Source organism: Protopterus annectens, chromosome 1.part1, assembly GCF_019279795.1.
Source record: "Protopterus annectens isolate FY-2018-M chromosome 1.part1, PAN1.0, whole genome shotgun sequence".
NCBI lineage: Eukaryota > Metazoa > Chordata > Ceratodontiformes > Protopteridae > Protopterus > Protopterus annectens.
In genome coordinates, this window is record NC_056726.1 from 221986409 (window position 1) to 222008698 (window position 22290).

Sequence of the window (22290 nt, forward strand, 5' to 3'; positions counted from 1 at the left end):
GTTTTAAATGTTTCATGATATAATATTCAATTATGCCTCATTTACTATGCAGCATGAGATTGGTGGTTTTAAATGTTAATTGATGTATATATATGCACTGATGTAGTTACCAGCCCACATCTGAGGAAGTTTTTGAAACGAAAACGTACTTGCATATGGAGCGTTAGTGTTATTTCAGTGTTTTTTCTGTGAAGCAAATGCTTGGATTAAACTATTTAAACAGCTGAAAAGCTTTGTTCTTTGGTGTTTTTAGCCTGTGAATTTCTGTGGACTACAGTGTTAAATCGATGACTACAAGGCTTGACTAAGTCGTCCTTTCCGTAAGCTTCATTGTGTTTTCTTCCAGGGTCTTGGCAATTGTTTTTTAGTAACTTTTTTGACCCATTGGCAGTTGTTGGTGAACTTTTGGAACAATCTCATATTGATCAGGACTGAACGCAGGAATGGTTAAGGAGAGGTGAATTTAAACCAAAAGATGAAAGGTTAATATTGGAAGCCCAAGACAGTGGGCTACATACATGTTGGTTTACAAAGTCCATTGAACATGTGGGAGAAACAGAGAATTGGAAACAGTCGCACAACGCATTGCTGGATGTGACATACTAATGGCAGAAGGACTGTGTACTGAAAGGCATAATAATGTGGCAAGACTGTTGCACTGGGGATTGTGCAAACATTGTAATATTAAAGTAGCTGAAAAACACTGGAAACATGAACCACAAAGCATCATAGAAAATGATGCTGAAGTTTATATAACATAGGATCATCCATTACTAACAGTTTAAAAAAACAGATGCAAGAAAATCAAATATAGTAGTCTATGAAAAGAAGACAAAAGCAACATTGATTACTGAAATTGCTACACCCAGTGACTACAGTGTCTTACATATAGAGAGACACAAAGTCATAAAATACCAATATTTCCAGGCAGAAATGAGGGCAATGTGGAAGAAAGGTACCCAGACAGTTCCAGTAGTAGTAGGCGCAATGGGTCTTACAAAAAATAATTTACAATAGTACTTAGATATGTTACCGATAAATGTAACTCTACAAATTGCAGAAGGAGTTATTACTGGGCACATTGCAGGTGCTGTGAAGAGTACTTCTAGCTAACATCAAAGATTGAAGCAATGCTAATTTCCTGAATTTTAATTATATCTTGACTTAGGAATGGAGGTCCATTCCTGTCATGATATTAGAAACCAAAAAGACTTGGAGAAATTAAAAAAAGAGAGAGAGAAAAATGCTCTGATAGACTGCACATCCTTAGGCATGCCTCCTTCCTACCAGCAACAGCAAAAATGTTGCTTTCTATGCCGGCATTCAGAAATGCTGATACTGAAAGAATGAAGGAATAGGGTCATAGGTGTTTATTAGGCTAATGACCACAAAGGCCTTTTTAAGCCTAGCCATGCATCTCAAATCTCTGACAGGTTTTGGTACCCTTCATAAGTGTAAACAGGGTCTTGGGAGGTGAAACATTCACAAGCAGGGGCTTTAGAGATGAACCATTTACAGGCTGCCTGTGTCCATTTAAAACATAGGTGCCAAACCATGGATGAATTTCCTATCCCCCATCCAATTTCCCAAGTTACATTTGAATTGGGTTAGGGAGAAACTCTGCTTCATATGGATGGGGAGCCTGTTCCAGAGAAGGGATATTCTCTTGGATACATACCTGTCTCATCAACATGTCCTATTTGTGTTACAGGCAAGGTCTAAGTCTTTAGAACAGTTGATTCTGATGCTGTTTGTTTTGCGGATATGCAGGAGGTCCATCAGAGTTGAGTCTGAAAAATGTCTTGTAGATCTCCCCTCAACAGCCTGTAGGAGACAGAATACAGGGGTAGGGCCTTGAGGTGGTCTTCACAGGACATGTTACTTACACTCTGTATTCTTTTACTGAGGAACTTCTGTTGACATTCCTATTGTTGGATATGCCTGGTTAGGTACATACTAAAGAGGGCATTGTACCCATTGATAGGTCTGATGATTGCCTAATACAGTGGAACAAAGATTTGTTTGGACCTAGCTGCCATACCTTTATTTATAAGTTGAATAGCATAGAATGATTTCCTTACTACTGTAAACACGTGATAGTCAAAGGCTAGATTACTGTCTATGTGTGTCCCCATGTCCCTGACTACTGGGTCAGCTTTTAGGAGTGTGTTGTTAAGAGGATAGTTACCAGGGGTGGATTACTCTCCAAAGGATACTATTATGTATTTCTTGGCATTTAGTTTTAGTCCATGGCTCTGACACCAGTTGTTTGTCTGTGTTAGCCCTTCCTAGAGAACATTTGTTCAGTGGGTGATTCAATAACAGCTCCTAGTTTGTAATCATCTGCAAGTTTAGTCAGCCAGAGGCAATGACATTGGCCTTGACTTCAGAGTAGTAAAGACCAAAACGAGTGGTCCCAGGACTGATCCCTGTGGGAATACACTTGTGACTGGCCTCTCTGTAGAGGTGGGTTTCCTATTTCTAACTTTCTGGGTCCTGTCTGTGAGCCAGCTGGCTATCCACTGGGTGATATAAACGTTTTTACCTAACCTCTTAAGTTTGTCAACAAGTTTGTCAACAATGCCTGAGTGGGGGAGTGTGTCAAATGCCTTGACTAGGTCAAGGTTGGCAGTGTGAACCATTTTGCTCTCATCCATTGTTTGGTGACCTTGTCAAAGAAATCCACCAGGTTAAGTAGGCTTTGGTAGACTTTATTTGTCCTCTGAGTTGTTTGTTTAATTTGATGAGTGTGGTTTTATTATGCTGGGTGCTACAACTCCTAATTTTTGCCATATGTTTCTTCTCTCTGTTATACATCCTACTGATGTGATTCCACCAGTTTGGCTTGTTTTTTGAGTGGCACTCAGATGACTCCCTTTGTCCCACCCTTGTTTCACTACTGGATACACACTCCTTGCTGGTGTTCATTTCATAATACACATTTATCACTTTCATAATATTGTTATACTCCCTTCCAATGGATGCTTTCTGACAACTGTCTTACAACTAGTACTATGGCATCAATAGCTACCACAACAGTCAAGAGAATGTGATGTAAGTATGCAGGTGTCCAAATCCTGTACTTTATATTTTGTACCAGTGTTGAAGACAATTCATGATATGCAAACCTGTTTAGGGATCAGATCTAATGAGACAAAATCTACTTTGCTATTACACTTTTACAGGTGGAGGGTTTGGCTCTCCCAAGTGTTGTAATCCATTTTAAGAAAAGCTTTATCAACTCACAAACAATGGTGATGTTATCCCCTAAAATGTGAGCTTTATCACAGGTGCTGCATGAAGATTTCTGTGGTGGCATTCATTACTGCATAAGTCAGGAAACTGTGAGTCAGGCAGGCAGCATTTCAACATCACTTTCTTAACAGTGTGTAAACAGCAACTGGTGACATAAAAAATGGATTGATGAACAGATGCAATACAAGAATTTCAACTTGATTGTCATACTTTCATGATGGAGACTTCTGATCTCCTAAGTTCTTTACTACATTTTAAGCATGACCTAATTAATTCACACATAATGGTGATGTTATTCACTGAAATATGTGCTTTCCCACAAGAGTTTTCCAAGCTCTTCTGTTGCATCCATTGTTAGTCTACACTTCAAGAAACTGTGAGTTGGGCAGCTAGGGATTCAAATACAGTAAGGTCTACATTATAACAGCATATACACAGCAACTGATGACATGCAAGAATAGCTTAATGAATAGGTGCAATGTGAGGATTTAATACTTTCATGGGGGGGTTGAACCTCTAAGTGTTCTATTCCCTTATAAGGAATTTTATATTCATGATCTCACACTGGTGATATTATCCACTCAGATGTGTGTCTTCTCACAAGTGTTGTATAAGTTCTTCTGTAGCAGCCATGGTTAATGCATAAACAAAAGCATAGCTGGCTCCAAAAACACCCTCTACATGTACTTCAAATCACCACCCCACCCCTCAGTTCTTCAACTGAACAGCAATAAAAAAAAAAGAGGCTGCTGTGGTTCTCTTGTTTATTGAAAAAAATTGTATTAAACAGTAGCAAACTGCTTGCTATTGCTACAGCACATGGAATGCTACAGCACTCAGGTTGACTGGTATGCAGTAGTTTGTCAGTGAGCAGCTGTATTGTGAGACATTCTACTTAGATTTGACACTTTTACAGGAGGAATTTTTGCTTCCTTGAGAGGTGTACCCACCTTTACTCATGTAAATATTCACACACACACACACACACACACACACACACACACACACACACACACACACACACACAAAACACACCCACACACACTATTGATGACATTCCTCCAAATGTCTGCTACCTGGCAATAGTTATAAAATGTGTTTGTAGCATCAGTAGCTAAAGCACAATTCAAGGGTCTGTGAGTGAGGCAGGCCTCAGTTAAAATCTATGTTGATCTAAATTGGGGAATACTGACAACTGTCCCCATCATACAGTAATAATTCCATGCACCTGTAAAATGTAAAAACCTAAAAAAAAATCTAGCAAGACTAGACGTTCCACTGTGTGAGTCCTTAAACCTCTTGTATTAGAGCAATGTGGGATATATGCAAATGACCCTTTAAGGACATCAGGTGTTTCAACTATATGGCAGTACTGAATGTCCATAACTTTTTTCTTTTTAAGTCTATTAATGGACAAATTCAGGCCAATAAAGCCAAACCCTGCTAACTGTGGACATGCATGTTTCAGCCTTCTTATGGCATCATCAGCACAGCAAAACTGGAATGTTCGGCTAACCTTTAGAAACACAGGGTTATTTAAGAGGTTTAAGGACTCGCACAGTGGAAAGTCTATCCTTGCTAGATTTTTCTTTTGGTTTTACTAATTGTTTTTTCTGTGTGACCTTTTTACTCATTGTTTTAGTATGTACATGTAAAATGTGGTAACATACTATGTTTATGACTCCCTAACATCATGCAGTGATCATCCAGTGAATGGTGGCTTTCAATCCCCACCTGTGTAATATCAAGTTTTGCACAATAAACTTATTCTGCATTATTATTGTGATTATGTATATTAACACCTCTAGAACACATTCTGTTGTGGCATTTTTAATGAAAGACCATGAATTTCTGTTAGCAATGTGAGAGGTCAAAATCAGAGATGTGCATTTTGTTTACATGCTATCACCTAGTATGTTCCCATGAAATATCTTAGGCAGCCAGCCCTAACATGTGTCCTTTGTAAGCATGCCTTTATAATACCCTGCAGTGGTGTGTATATCCTTAAACAAAGTCTAGAGTTCAAACTCACGTATATGCATTTTGCTTCCTTGCTATCACCTAGTATGTTCCTCTAGTATGTCTTTTCCAGTCACCACTACCGTGAATCTTCTTTTAGCATGCTTTGCTTACACCCAGTTCTGGTGAATAAAAATTGTATAATAATGTCAGGGGTTCAACACTGATATGGGCATGTTGCTCATCCTGATATTAAGTGTTGTGTACAGTAGAAATTAGATGTTGCATTCACCTTGGCTCCCACTGTTTCAGTAGCATGGCCTGCTAATACCTTGTTGTACAACACATCAGTGACATTGGCAGACGTTCCAGTGTCATTCCTATATTTGGCTCTTTCATTTCTCTCATTTGTTACATCCCCTGAATGTTAGCTATCCTGCCATGACTGTTAGCAATATGTGGTTTACATTGGCATATTGTCTCAGTTTATCAGTGTGGATTGATGGCCATATGGGGCATATGTGTTATTAATGGCTATTTAAGTGATCCTTATAGTTATGCATGGTTGTATCAGGTGGTTTGGGGTACTGGCACCTTATCACTTCACTGGCTACTCCTGCTAAGGCATTTGTTTGATGTGTGGTATGGGAGTTCTGGGTTCGCTTCCCTTGAAGTCTGTTACTTGCTCTTTTCTATTGCTATCCACCTGCACATATGAATATTTTCATAGGAATGTGATTTATGACCCCCATGAACTATGGCATATGCTAACTGTCAACTTAACATTATATATGGATATACTGGCATGTGGACTACACTGCTGCACTGACCCACCTCGGGACAGACAACTTCAGCTTCTAACTTCCTGATGGTGCAGTATGGTTACATAGCTAATACTCCCAGTTATTTTTAGGCATGATAAGTGTTGTGACATCATATCACTGTCTTCCTTTTATATCCCACATCTGCCTTGTGCTTTTTCTCTCACCTGTCTGGAGTTTTACAGCTTGTCCACATATTTGTCTCATATTTGCAATTTGTTCCTGATAAATTATGTGGTTTTCTGGCATATCCTTGAGTATTGAGGTCGGTGAAATAAAATAATGACATACATTTCTGTTTCAGATTTCTACACTTCAGAATAGTTTTATGTTACTGCAAACCTGTCATTCTTATCCACGTTCTTAGTGTATAGGAACAATACGCACAGGTTTTCCCTCATTTTGAGCTTTTCTCCCCCATTATATGTGCCTCTCTCAGGAATTCTTCCATTGGGAAGTTGAGAAGTATATCTGAGTATAATTCAAACTGTTTTAAATGGCTATAATGTCTTAACACAAATATTTTCATAATGTTTTTTTCTAAGTTTTGTTTCACAAATCACTTTGAAAATAATTGTGTTCACCCGCTGCTCTGACCTATGTTACAGAACTTCACTCCAGCTTCCAGTATCTGTTTGATGCTTGTTTTTACTTGCTCAAATGTAAAATAAAGAAAGCCAACTGTAAAATATATCCTGAAGGAGACATTTGTAGAGGTAGTTTTTGGCATGAGTTACCCATGTGCACTCTAGTTTGCTAAAAACATAACCCAGGGATTCAGAAACATTCCATCAATGGTTGAGGCCAAGCCAACAGTGTGTAAATTGCATGTGTGGTGAGTCCCGAGACTCATTAACAATGGATGAAGCAAGGCCAATGTGCATGATGATTAGCTGCTCATCACAGCTGCCGTAGTGACCCATTAGAAGATCGTGTTAGACCATCCCATGGCCAGAGTAATGCATGAGCAGCTGTTTTAAACACTGACTGTGCACAAGCATTTAGGTTAGGCATCGTGAAACCATCCACAAAGATGCTGATGCTAATGTGCTGATCTATTGTGGCAACTAAGACAACAGATATGCCTAGAACTGTCTTATGGAAGGAAGTAAAGTTGGGGTGCCCAAGGGTGGAGTATAGAGATGGTAGCAGGGCAACAGAAACAATAGAAATGGACAGAAGACTGTAAAGGGAGCTGATGACCACATAACGGATAAAGAACACAGTGGAGAAGAGGGTGTGAGACATGCACACAGATAATCTGAAATACAAGGTGTGCCACAGAAGCAGTCACACTGAAGGAGACAGGAAAACACATAGCATGTGAAAGTTACACATTTTCAGACTGAAAATGGAAAAAAAAGACAAGCCCCAAGAAACTTGAACCCTTTACTCTCTTCAGTGATATTCTTCCATGCACTACATCAACATGGTGAGTCATAGAAGCAATGACACTGAAGCTGTCGGGGGAACACACACATTTGCAGACTGTTTGCAGAAAATGAGTGGCCTCAGGCAATTTTAAATCATTACATTCTTAAGTGACATTCTGTTAAATACCACATTAACATGATCAGCCATAAAAGCAGTCAGGCTGAATATGTCGGGCAAACACAGATCAAGTGACTGTTATACATTTCAGAATGGAAGCAGAAAAGTCAAAAAGCCATGCAACCCTGAGCAAAACAGAGACCACCATTCTATCCAAAGGCACTCTACAGAACATTTCATGCATAAACTGAGCCATGGGAGCAGTCAGACTAAAGGAGTAAGCTTTACTTTCTTTTGTAAATGCCCGCTGCCACTCAGTGATGCTCAGCTCAGTTGCATGACTGATGGCAGCCAAAGCCAGTTTACGTAGGACATGACACTGATTGGACTTCACTGTTCTATGCAACAAGTAGTGTCGTATCTCATTAGTTGTACATGGGTATTGATGGTGCTCTTAGTGACCCATCTCACATAGTATTCACACAAAAATCTGAGATGGTACATTTATCACCTTTTTCATGAGACTAAAGCTTAGAAATGGGAGTACAGGGAAGAGAGGGAAAGGAGAAGCAAGCAGAGATTAGAACAGAAAGTGAGAAAATAAAAATGAGGAACATACAGGTAAGTTAGCAGACAAATATGTGTTTTTATGAGACAGATGCCTTTATTTATAAAGACAAGGGGAAGGTCAACTTTATATTGAAGCCCTTCATACCCTCCTGTAGGAACCTCTGCATGTGATCCTTGTGGAAGAGATGGATAAATATTTTTGTCTTTTCCACACACCACCTCTATACTCTAACAGGTCCACTACTTGTGCCTTCTCCAGCCATGATGTCTGACCTTGAAGAATCTTAGGAAAAATGGCACAGAACTGGCACCCAAAACAATTCTCATATGTCCCATCTACCATGCAATGATGTGCATTGACCAGCATCTCATTTGTGCAATGGATAGCAAACTCATTAAATACTGATTATACATTATTATGAATCCAATGACACTTTAAAGTGTGAAACATGGCAGTCCACAATGATGGCAAATGCTATTCCAAAAACATGTTCTACAGCATCTCCATGTCCAGTTGGTTCCAAATGGAAAGACACTTCACCCCTCCCTAAACACATAGACTGTTCTTGGTTTAGCAGTGTTGCCTGCAGGGACCCAGGTGTGTGCACAGCATTCTGTAGGAATCCCCAGTATGTTTACCAGGTGTGCTCATCACCTAAACTGAGTAACTGAGAAACCGCAATGAGCTGAGCCATAATTAGCATAATCATCTTGCTAGAGAGGTGAGTCTATACAATATACGCACAACATGAAGCATAGAGCCCCATTACACTATGGACAAATACTAATAGACATGTTTGATTCCTGCTCAGAGTGCTTTTGCTGAAATCTTTTGTCCTGACTATAAGTGTCACTTCTTACAATTCCATTCCTTAGCACAACAATTGATTTTGACTGACTGCTCTTTGCTCTGCTATCTATAAGAGATGTCAGTTTGTCACTTATTTTAAATATGCTGGCCAAATGTATGTTTTAAGCAGTGCATTTCATTTGTACTGAATGCAGTAGCCTACAAGATTTTTTCCTCCCTATACTCATCTGTATATCCATCCCAGTGTCCCCATCCATTGCCAGGTCTGTCTGCTCCTCCTTCATCACCACAGGTTTCTGCAGGTGATCCAGGTCCAATTTGGATCTTAGGTGCATTCTAGGTGGTGGTGCAAGCAACTGATTGTACTTGCCAAGAGGGGATTTTTTATGACCTACTTTTATTCCCCATCCCCTGACCCAGCATTCATCAACATTGTGTGATGGATATTCCCCTATATGGACCTCAACCCCCCTTGAGAAGCATATCCGGTAAATTCCCTCCCCATGGATGGGCAACCCATCCCTCCTTGCCAGTACCTCAGATATCCAAGATGTTAATTGGATCCAGATTTCCTGGGCCATAGTTAGGGCTTTATCCCTGTTTGTGATGGTGCCTTCTCAGCCTCCTCAATTATTAAACTAGATATGAGACACACCCCTTAACTCATATTCACAGTACTGTCCAATACTATTTCAGAGTTGTGTGTCTTGCACATTTGTCAGTAGCTACATCCTTAATAACAGAATTTTTGTAATGGTCAAGAGTTCTTGTTCATTTGCACTTCTGTTCCTTGTTTTGTGCAAAATATGTGTTCAGTACACATACATGTCTGACATGTACTTAAAGATTGTGGATACAGATATCTAGCTGTCAGGCACAAATACTGCATACTCTATGAGCTAGTATAATGGTAATAGTATTAGGATTTGTATGGCTCAAGCAGCAACAAGGCTATTAATTCTACTGTTTTACACATCAGCAGAGCCATAACTAAAAACAGGGCACACATAAAAAAGTGTCTCATCAGTTTGGCCATCCACAACCATCCATAAGCCAAAATTCACAGATGCTGAGAATGAGGTGGTACTTCCAGGCTTATTCCAATTACAGTCAGATGACACAGCTCTTTACTGTCCATGCCACCAACCTCCCTAACCATGCACAGGTTGAAATTGTCAGTGATGTTAATGCAGTGGGAGGTCAGAACTGTGTCTGCAAAATGGTCTCCCACAGGGTCACAGATATAATCCAAGTTGCCACCCACAGAGCATAAGCTGTGAAAAGGTGATGTAGGGGGAATAGATGGTGGACCATTGATGTAAACACCCCTTGCCGAGATGGAGGTTTTCTTAGACTATCTTAAATGCAGTAACCACCTCCACAGAGTCCTACAGTGCAGTGCTGGATGTTAGAGCAGAGCTGGACAGGCTCCTGAGAGTTTCAGCTGTAGATACCCCAGATTTTTAGTCCTATTTCATTGTATAAATAGCTGCAATTCCTCCTTATCTCTTAGCCACCCCAAAGTTCATTAAATCTGTTTGACTTGTGGCATACATGTACATCAGTGATACCACAGACACAGCTATCTGCACAAGACATGAATGGGGTTGTTAGGTTTTCTCATGTTTATAGTTGTAAAGATATCAGTTGGCATGTGTACTCATGGTGTTGGGCCATACGTAGACTGGATTTTGTTTTGCTTTGCTGTGTTCACATGTGAGTCTTTATCTAGCACCAGCATTGTGGAACTGACCCCATCTGATGTTGGGAGGATCTGCAACCTCTGACAATGATGGTGAGAATAAGCTGGTACAGTCAGGGGGTGTAACATGTGTGTTTGACACATGGAACATGAACCTAGTATCCTCTACACAAACCATGAACACAGTCTGTCTGCCTGCAGATATGCAGAATACACAAACATCTGAGAGAGAGAAAGGTTGACTGGGGACACTATAGATCAGGAAAGTGTAATGGACCACAGTTGTCTGAATCTGAACCTAGCACTCATCTGCAGGGCAGTGAGGTCCATACCGTGGGGGTGGGGTCGGTAATGGTACTCAGTGGAGATATGGTTACTACCCTTCCCTGAGGTTGGTGTGTCAGCGGTTGCAACCCAACATATGTGCAAGGCTATCATGGGCGCACAGGCTAGTACAACCCCAGCCATAGCAGATATAGTGATGGTGATACAGGGTGTGCATTCTGGCCTATGGGAGTGCATGTTGTATATGTGTGATTCCTTGGATAGACTGAATCACATTCTGGACTATGGAATGCCTTATCTTGGTGGTCTGTCAGGGGCAAGGGTCTGACCTCACACCCAATCAACTGCTACATCCACAGATGTTAGCTAACATGGCCGTGGACATGCAAGATCCCACTGCTGCAGTGTTAACACTTTCACAGCAATATCTGTTGTAGAAGTGTTTTCTCCAAGGGGATGTTGTTCCCATAGTCATGGCCATTGTCATGTTGGCACATCTAGTAGCAGATATTAGTCAAGGTCATGTAGTACACTAGCATCTGGCCCAGGTCATGCTACAGCCAGTACGACTCCTAACTGAGCCAGATCTTGTGGGAGGGGGCATACACAGGAAGCTGAACCCTCTTTCGTGCATGCCCTGGACTGGTCCAGTAGGCCAAGCCACAGTGAGGCTGTGTCCCTAAAGATACACACATACACACACACATACACACACACACACACACACACACACACACACACACACACACACACACACACACGCACACACACACACGCGCACACACGCACACACACACACACACACACACACACACACACACACACACACACACACACACACACACACACACACACACACACACATATTTTGCAGATGAAATTGCCTGGTAGCTGATTGAGTAATAACCTTTGTGGTTCACATATTTCTTCACTAGCATAAAGTAACAAGTGTTATACCAAATTCTTTTAGGGTGCGCTTTAGCAAATGTAATTCAATAAAGCTAGAGATAATGGCAAATTAGTCACTTCCTTACTTCTAGACTTGCCGAAAGCCTTTGACACAGTTTTACTTCAAATGTCCTCACTAGGTCTGTCTCACCCCACCTTTTTGGGATTCAAATGCTACCTGTCCAATAGGTATCATTTGGTAAAATGGGACTCCACACTCTCGCCTTACCTCCCAGTCACCACAAGGCTCTATCCTTGGTCACCTCTTCTTTAACATTTTTACTGATATCCTCTATACATCCACACAGCAGGTCAGCCTAATACAATACATAGATGATTCCACTCTCGTTTGCAAATCTGACAACATGGTACACCTCCAAAAAATTACTCGGGGGGAAGCTTCAACAGCCACTGAAATATGGCTTTGTAACTCACAACTCATGTCCAACCCAAAAAAGACCAAACTAATACTTTTTCCCCAAATACCTGACTAATGAAAAAACTAAATTTAAAGTCCTCTCTCTTGATAATGCAACCATTAAAGTCACTTCTCATAGCCAATTGTTACGGGTGATAGTAGATATCTTACATTTAACCTCCATATACAAAATTGCATAAGAAAAACTCATCAAAAACTAGTGATGCTTTACAGAGCCAAAAACTTTCTCACTGAGGCAACTAAAACTACTCTTGCCACTACTTATCTCCTCCCCACAATTCTTTATGGTGCTCCTATCCTCACTAACCTCCAGGCTTCACAAAAATGAAAACTTGAACAATGCTATAACAAAGTTGCTAAATTTGCAGCAAATACGCCTTTCAGAACCTACCACTGTATTGCACTAAAAATCCTAAATTGGTTAGAATTGCCTCATCAATTAACATATACACAACTTCTTACCACCTATAAAATTATCCAGCATCCATCTGCCAGTCCAGCACTAAAAAACATTCTACACAACTATGTTCCCATTCAGTCATTGTGATCCAATAGGTTCATAGGTTCATAGGTAGGTTCTAGGCTATTGGCCCTAGGGCCTATATAAGCCTAGCCAAAGGTACCCTGGCTTTCGCCACACAAGAAAATTATTTTCCTGTGCCACTGTCGAGCAGAGCCACAGAAGTGATCCCCGGGGTGAATTTCCTATCTCCCATCCAATCATCAAGATTTTTCTTGAACAGTGCTAATGAGGAGCTTTGTTTGATATAGATAGGTAGTTTGTTCTAAAGTATGGGAAGTCTCTGGGACAGGAATCTATCCCTCCAGCATGTTCTGCTTATTGTGGTGACAAGGTTTAGGTCCCTAGAGCATGTAGCTCGTAGGGATTGGGATTTCTTTAAGTGGAGCATGTCTAAAAGCTCTGGGTTTGACATAGCTTTGTGTGTTAGGCAGAGATCGCCTCTGAGTAGGCGATATGCAATGGAGTAAAGCTGCAGTTTTTTGAGACGGTCGGCATAGGGCATCTCTTTGAGGCCGGTAATCCTCTTTGTGAGGTATCTCTGTGGCCTTTCCAGTTGTTGTAGATGTCTTGTGAGGTACATACCAAAAGGGGCATTTTACTCTATAATGGGTCTAATGAGTGACGAGTAGAGGGGAACAATGACCTATTTTTTCCTGGATGAGAAACCTTTTGTGATGAGGTGTGCCACATAGAAGGATTTCCTGACTACTGTGACAATGTGATTATCAAAGGAGAGACTACTGTCCACCTGTGTCCCAAGGTCTCTTATCACACTTTCGGTGTTAAGTAGACTACCACCTATGTGGTAGTTCATGGGTACTGAGTTTTTACCAAAAGGAATGACAATGCACTTTTTGACATTGAGCTTGAGGCCATGGCTTTGACACCAGGCATCTGTCTCAGCAAGGCCCTTTTGTAGGATGTCCACATCTTTTGGAGTTTTGATTATGGCTCCTAGTTTGCAGTCATCTGCGAACTTCGTTAGCCAAAGACCTTCTGTGTTGGCCTGTACTTCAGAGAAGTAGATACCAAACAGGAGAGGACTCAGGACTGAACCCTGTGGTACTCCACTTGTCACTGGTCTGAAGCTGGATTTGGAGTCTGCTACTTTCACAGTGTGGGTTCTGGCAGTGAGCCAGTTGGCAACCCATCTTGTGACATAGGGATTTATACCTAGTTTAGTGAGTTTATCTATAATTTCAGAGTGGGGGATGGTGTCAAAAGCCTTGGCGAGATCTGCCCTCATCTACGGCTTTGGTGACTGCTTCAAAGAAGTTTATCAGGTCTAGGAGACATGATCTGCCTTTTACAAACCCGAACTGGGTGGGGTCCTGAGTTTGGAGATTACCAATGTCATTGTTTATAAGTTCCATGATGATACGCTCCATAGCCTTGCAGACCAGGCTCGTTAGGCTAATGGGGCGGTAGTTTCCAGGGTCTGTGGTGGCTCCCCCTTTGTGGAGTGTGATAACTGTCGCTGTGTGCCATTCAGTGGGCACATAGCCTGTGGTGAGGCTATGATTGAACATGGTACTTAAGTGGGGTGCCAGTTTGTTCTGTAGTTCATGTAGAACACAGCCTGGAATGTCGTCAGGTCCCATGGATGCTGTGTTCTTGGCTTTGGATAGTGTGTTTTTACCTGTGCAGCCATGATTACAGGAACTTTGCATTCTTCTGGTATATAGATGGGCCCTTTAGGGAATGACAGAGGGGTAAAGTTAGCACTGAACCTATCTGCCAGGATGTTGGCAATATCCGTTGGTTCTGTATATTTAGTGCCATTGTGCTGTAACTCAAAGAAGATCTGAGTGTTGCCATTGAGATTCTTGACATAGCTATAGAATGCTTTGTGGTTGTCTTTAGAGTCAGTGGCGATTTTGTTTTCATAACTAGCTTTGGAGGATTTTATGAGGGATCTCAGCTTCTTACTGAAGCTGACCAGGGAGTTTCTCCAATCATGGGATTTTACTCTTTTTTGCAACAGTTTCTTTCTTCTGTTGTAGAGTTTGTTTATGGCAGGGGACCACCAGATTGGCTTACTTTTTTTGGAGGATAGCATCTTGGTTCTGTTAGGGATTGCACGATCCATGCACTCATGTAAGTGCTTATAAAGTGCATTTGTGTAGGATTCAGCAGTCATACCTCTATTGTCTGTCAGCATGGGTGTCGTGAAGTTTGCCACTTCTGTCTTAAGAAGCGTGAAGTTGGCTTTGGAGAAATTTTTTACTGTGGTTTCCCTAATGGGGGGTGGGGTAGGGATGTGGATGTCTAGGGTGATTAGCTTATGGTCAGATCTGACCAACGAGGAATTGACCTCTGGTGTGGAGCACCGGTTGCCCATGTTGGTAATAACCAGGTCTAGGATATTGCTGCCCCTGGTGGGGGTGTGGATATGTTGATCCATGGCATTGGAATTTATGAATTCCAGAAAACGTTGAGCACAAGAGTTGGTACATGAGTAGTTTTCCCAGTTAATGGTAGGGTAGTTGAAATCGCCCATTATTAGGGTGTTAGGTTGTACCCTAATATTTTCCAGTGTATTAAGAAATGAGGAGTGGGAATCCTGGGGCATGGTGGGGGATCTGTAGCAAGCTACAATTTGGATTGCGGTCTTGCCCAGAGTTAGTTGCACTTGGATAATCTCGGATGCATTATGCTGAGCAACTAGCCTGGAGGTGTGGATATCCTTAATGAATATGGACACGCCTCCGCCTTTAGTGTTTCGGTCCAGGTTAGGTGGCCAAAAGGTGTGGTATGAATTATAGCCTGGTAATGCAGGGGTACTCTCTGGAGCCTTGAACCAGGTCTCTGTCATTGCACAGATGTCGATTTTCTCCATTTTAAGCAGTGCCTCGAGAGAGTGCATTTTGAGGTTTAGACTTCTAGCATTGAGTAACAATACCCTCAGATTCTTCTTGCCTGTACCTGTTAGGGTGGTGAATTTGTCATTTGAACCTTGCCTAAAAAAGGCACTATAGGGGTGGCTAGAGCCTTAGCCAGTATCCGGAATCCCAGGGGCGACAGGTGCAGGCCATCTCTGGCAAAGCATTGTGGCTTGTCGATCATGTCATCCCAGGCAGACAGATACTGGATCCCCTTAGAATGACACCAGAAGCTTAGCCAATTGTTGAAGTCAATCATTTTGTCCTTGTACTGTGGTATCATTCTGGGTGATGGCAGGATGCTACTCAGGGCTAGGGTCATACCTGCCTGGGCTACAAGATTGGACAGCTCCTCCATGTCCCTTTTCATGTAGTCCAAGGAGGTATGTCTCAGGTCATTCACACCAACATGGACAATGACAGAGTCATATTTATACTTGTGGAGTGACCTGAGTGCATGCGTTATGTGGCGGATCCTGGCACTCGACAGGCAGGTGACAGTAACTTTCTCCTTGTTTAGCCTGGTGAGTGGAACATCAGTGTGCCTGACTATAGAGTCACCTATGACTAGAGTGTTTGGTACATTGTTATGCCTTATGGGCTGTGGTTGAGTGGCACACTGAGTTTGTGGGCTATGTGTCATTTGGGTTGTGTCGGGGGGGTGGAGGTTGCTTGTGTTTCTGCTTTGGAGGTCCCTGTTGCTTGGGCAGATTTTTACTGAGAGCCTCCGTGAATGTAGGTGTGTGTTTTGTGTTTCTATGTGTGTGTTTTGGTGGTGTAGGTTTTGAGGGACTATGTGCTGAGTGTGGAGTGGTGCAAGTGTTTACCTTCTCCTCTTGACTGTCTAGTCCAGTCTTGGGTGAAGAGAGCTTTGCTTCCAGTTTGGCTATATAAGTGCATCTCTCACAGGTTGTAGTGTTGGGTGGTAGGAGGAGAAGGTTGTCTGTGTACATGAGGCAATTACTGCATTGCCCCAAGATGCCCAGATTCATCAGGTAGACAGGAGAAATGACTATAAACTCCTGCCTGTCTACAAACCTATCAAATTTGCTGGGCATTGTCTATACTCACACAAGGTTGCTAAGGCCTGGAACTCCTTACCTGCATCTATCAGGTCAATACTCTCCCTCCTATCTTTCAAAACTACTCTGAAAGACTTCCTAGCTAAAATATGGCACTGTTTTAGCTCACACCAGGAGAAACTATATCCCTAAATGTGAACAAGTACCTTTTCATTCCTTATACATCCTTATGCTCCCTTCTTCACTTACTTTCTTAGTTTTTATCTTCCCTGACTTTCTATCTAACTATACATTAACAAGGGCACCCACAGGCAGGTGCAAGGGGGTGCACTTGTACCCCCATTGTGTGTATAAGAAATAGGTAGGTAGGTAGGGGTGTGTGGATGTAAGAAGAAAGTAGGTAGGTAGGGGTGTTTATGAGTGTATGTAATAAATAAGTAGGTAAAGGTAGGTATGTGCATGTGTGTGTGTGTGTGTGTGTGTGTGTGTGTGTGTATATATATATATATATATATATATATATATATATATATATATTATATATATATATATATATATAGTTATAGTTATAGTTATAGTTATAAGAGGGTGGTAGCATACCCCTCAGCTGTCCAGGTTTTTGCTAAATATACAGATTTTTTGCCCCATAGTACTTCTAAAAAGGATTCAGTTTGCTAAATAATGACAAGACATTTGAGATTTAGATGTCATAGACTTTAGAAAAATGCATACTAACACAAATCGTGTTATTCTGCTAATTTTCTAAGTTTATGAGAGATGACGGATTAGTACATGTTCTTCCCTCTGGGTGTGAGAGGTTATCAACATATGTGCTTCACTGTCATGCTTTATGGTAACCAGTGAATGGCAGTAGGAAGAGTGGAAGTACTTCGTTTGTGGGTGTCAGCATGGGGAGTAAGATGGCTGCAGGCACCCAAGTGCTACAAGTGAGTTTTAGAGTATTTAAACATATCTGTTAAAATGCATGCAATTTGGAATATTGACTTGTTTGTAATTGAAGAGCTGTTTATTTCAATGTTTCTCCATTAGTGTCCTCATGCCCTTTGAACTTTAGTGTGAATTTTAATAATTGTTTTAGTTAATACAGAGAGCAGTGATTTGTGCAGAGATGTCATATGCGGTGCCATGAGCAAAAAATATGCCCTTTGCTGGATCGGTGCATTTGATTTGATATGCATTTTATACTCCTATTTTTGGAGTCTATCAATGGGATGAGGGTACATTCCAGATGCCTGTACGTGAAAGAAATAATTTTTATATTTTTGTCTTATGTTGTAATGTGTGTCAGTATGGACAGATTTTGCCATACTTTGAAATATTTGTGAAATACTTATTCTGCAGTTTTAACCACTTGCATACAGTTTGGATTCTCTGACTTCTAAAGTAAGATCAGTGCAAACAAGAACCACAAGATGGTAGTCAAAACTATGCATAGGTTTCTCTATTTCTCTTTTATAGTTATGAACATTACGGAAATGACTGGTCATCAGATGTTTTCATTTGCCACCCAGGTAGAGACGATAAGTTTTACCCCCAAAAAAGAAAGGGAGAAGCTATAGAATTTATAATGGCATTTGAAGTATTTCAATAAGGGTCAGTGGTGATATTTCAGACTTCATTATCTGAAATATCACTAGGTTGTTTTTATTTTGAGTAGTAATATCAAAAAACAGCCAGAGGATAAAACGCCTCAATAAGAAAAACAGAATCCACAGGTAAAAACTTTTGAGGCAGCACCAAGATAAAAAAAGACTTTTATTAACAAAAAAAAAGACACCAGTTTGGGGAGCTACACAGCCCACCAGATACCTTCTTCAGCAATAATATTTATTATTTCAAGTCAGGCATGCACTTGTCTAAATGTACATTAAAAAACTGCTGCAGAAGTTATTATTAGGGGTACATATTGCGTGTGTGCATTGAAGTAAATAGTTGTCTCTTTCTTTCTATCTCTTTTTCTGCTTAGTCTTTCACCTACCTGAGGTGATGCATATGATACAGCTTCTGTTTGCCCAAGTTAAGGAGGCTTTTCTAGAAGACATACTTGTGTGCCTACTTTTCACATCAAAAGTTACGTAAGGGTTTTACCTAAAATAAGATAAAATGGAAAACCATGTATAATGACTATTTGCAGTAGACACATTACAGACAGAGATGTTGTAGTCAGTGCATTTTCATAGGAAACTATGAACCTAGAAGTTCATAGGTGTTTATTATGCTAATGACTATGAGGGTCTTCTTAAGCCTAGCCATGCATCCCAAATCTCTGACAAACTCTGGTACCCTTGATAAGTGTAAGCAGGAGCTGGGGAAGTAAAACATTTACAAGCAGAAGCTAGGCAGATGAACCATTTACAGACTGCATGTGTCTATTAGGAACATAGGTGCTAAACCAGGGATGATTTTCCTGTTACTTATCCAATTGTCCAAGTTGCACTTGAACTGGGTAGCTACCAATGGTCTTATTACATCAATTAATTAATGTTTTATTAATTAATTGATGTAATAAGACCATTGGTAGCTACTGAATTAGCAGGAAGTTCTGTATATTTAAATGGAAGTCACAGCAGTCTCTTGATATGTCTGATGAAGCGTTCAGTGTGAACGCCAAAGCGCTTATTTGGTTTACTGCTTTTATCCTGTTTGGGGATTTTTGTTAATAAAAGTCTTTTATCATGGTGCTGCCTCAAAAGTTTTTACCTGTGTTTTTATTTTGAACAAGGACATTTGGCGCACAATGTGCCCACAGTAAGCTGCACCCTTGAACAAAGTGTTTCTTTCTTGCAGCTTCATCTCTTATGAAGAATGGAGCACAGTTTGGGATCATGGGATCATGCCTTTGGAAAATTAATTAAACTTGCTGTGCATCATTTTCAAGTCATTTTAATTTTCTTGCTTTAGTGATTTATGATTGTTAGAAAAATATGTATTAATGTGTGTATTAGTAATATGCTTAGAGCATTCAGAGCCTAAAAGAGTTAACACATTTATTCTATTTCATACTGCATAAATCTGTACAAACTGCAATTGCTTTCTGACCTTGTATTGTCAGCGAAATCTTGCTTGTGCTTTGGAAATTTACTGAGAAGCAGAAGATTTCTGCTTGCGTTAGGAAAATAATGAATAGAACAATACTGCTTATATGAAACTCAGACAAGAAGTTTCGCTGTGCCATGAGAACATACACAGCTGTAGAAGTAACAGATAATTAGGACAAAGCCTGCTTGAAAATATGAACTGCAATCAGCATTTGTTTGTATCTGTATTAGAAGAGTAACTTGAAATGTAACACTGTACAATAGAGGCTTGTAAACGAAGTACTGGTCACCAAGGCCAGGTTGTTTTTCTAAAAAGTTTCTCACAAATCTAGTCATGTCAGCAGAAAATCTGAAGTAACACCTGCTGTAGTACAATGCTTAAAGTTGTGTTTGATTACGTCAGCTTAGGAGGCCATGTCTTGTAAAACAGTATAAGAATGAACATACTTCATGTTAGTAGTTAGACAAATCCTTGTATTAGCATGTTTTTATCTCCTTGCTGCAAGTAAATTAAAGTACCTTAACTGAACCTTACGTGTATTGGTCTTTGAAGTTTTTTCCTTTGACAGATTGGTCCTTTGGATCGGAAACCTTCACTTCACCTCGGATCAGACAGGCCAGGTGGCTTGAAACCGTACGTGGAAGAAACCACATCGGTTCTTCTTATTTGAAAAGTCCTCCGACTGAATTGTCGTACAAAAGAGGCCAGCCACTTTCTGATCTGCGACTGAAGGATGGGTTTACTCGAACTAGGTGATCAATCATGAAGGCTCAGGTAAGGTGAATCTACCTTCTTTTTCTGTTTTAGATCAGGGACTAGATTTGTATTTGTTCTGTTAAAGACTTTGTTTATAAGTCAGGGACAGAAAGATTACTGTCTTGTCATAGATCAGGGAAACAGAGCAGGTAGGCAGTCATTCTGAAGAGACTAAAAAAATATCCGTGGTACCACGTAAAAATAAGGTGTTACGTAACGATTAAAAGGGTAGAATAAAATGGGTAATAATTGTACAAAAAGGTCCCAAAATCCGCCGTTAACCGAAGACGTGAAATACATGCAGTCACAGCGTGCTGATAATGTTAAATACTACTCAAAATGGGTTAATAAATATGAATTTGATGGTAAACTAGAGAAATCCTCATTTGTCAAACTTGTCAGACAGCTTAAAACTGATTCTAAAGGTCGGGTAAAGAAGCAACGTCAATTAGGAATTCCTCAGGCACACAGGTGGATTGAGGAAGTAAACCGAAGGGAACAATAGAGTAATAATTCAAAAGTAATGTTTTTAGATAAGGAGGATAATAACTTAGTAATAGCATCAGCCCCTCCGCCTCCCTTACCAGAATATGAGGCAAGTGAACAAGTTAGTCCACCCCTGCGATATCCTGCTATCACTGTAAGTAGAGACACTACAAAAGCAACACCGTTTGTTAGAGATCCCGTCGAGACCAGGTCTCGAACACGGGCAGGAAACTCAAAAGGGGACATTATACCAAATGGGTAGAAATTCATGATATATGAGTGAAGAAGAAATATGCCCACTTATAGAAGTGCCTAATCCTCAGGCAGGGCAAGAAGGTCAGGACCCAACTATTCTAGTGTATAGACCCTGGACTCCAGAAGACATCCAGAAAGCCACTGAGGGAATTCCCTATCCAAAAGTTAATTTTAGAAAGTTCTTAGAAGATTTGCAAGGAATGAGGCTGAGTTATAATTTAAATGGAGAAGAGGTAGAAAAAGTAGTCAGACAAATTGTGGGACCAGATTGGCACATGATTAGTGGCGACTGGAATCCCCGTGACATTGCGCTCAGGCCCCTCCCACATAGCAGCGCAGAGTTAGACAACAGAGTGAAAGGTATTACAGACTGAATCTCTGAGAAATGGAAGCCTAGGGCAGACTGGACTTGCATTTCAATGCATCCAACAGGAAGGTGAAGCTATTGACCGATATTATGCCAGACTATTAGAATGTTTTAATAACCATTGTGGAATGCAGGTTCCTGAAGACCAGACACATGATTTCCCCATATGAGCAGCAGTTAAGGAATGCATTTTTGAAAGGCAGTATTGCACCCATAAGCAGTTTTATTACAAAACACATGGTAGATCATCGTACAAGCAGATTACAGTCATTGTTTGAATATGCTAGGCATGCCTAAAGGCATTTTAATAGTAAAAAGAAAAAGAAAGCCCAAGTATTTTCTGTAGAAGACAGAGCAGACGTTTATGTAGTACAGTCTGGGAAAAAGGGCAAGAGAAATGCCCAGGGAAACAAACAATCTGATCAACGATCAGAGGACTTTGAAGGGCAAAAGAAAAGGGGTGAATGTTTTAAATGCGGTAAAAAAGGACACTTGGCAAGGGATTGCAAGAAAAATAAGAAGGCAACCACGGAGGATAAGGAGGGTGAGGACTGACTATATGGTAGTCAGGAATCACTAGAAGGGGATAGCAGAGAAGGAACAAATGAGTATGTGATAGAGGGAGTAGAGAATGTGACAGAAGACATAGAGGAAGTGC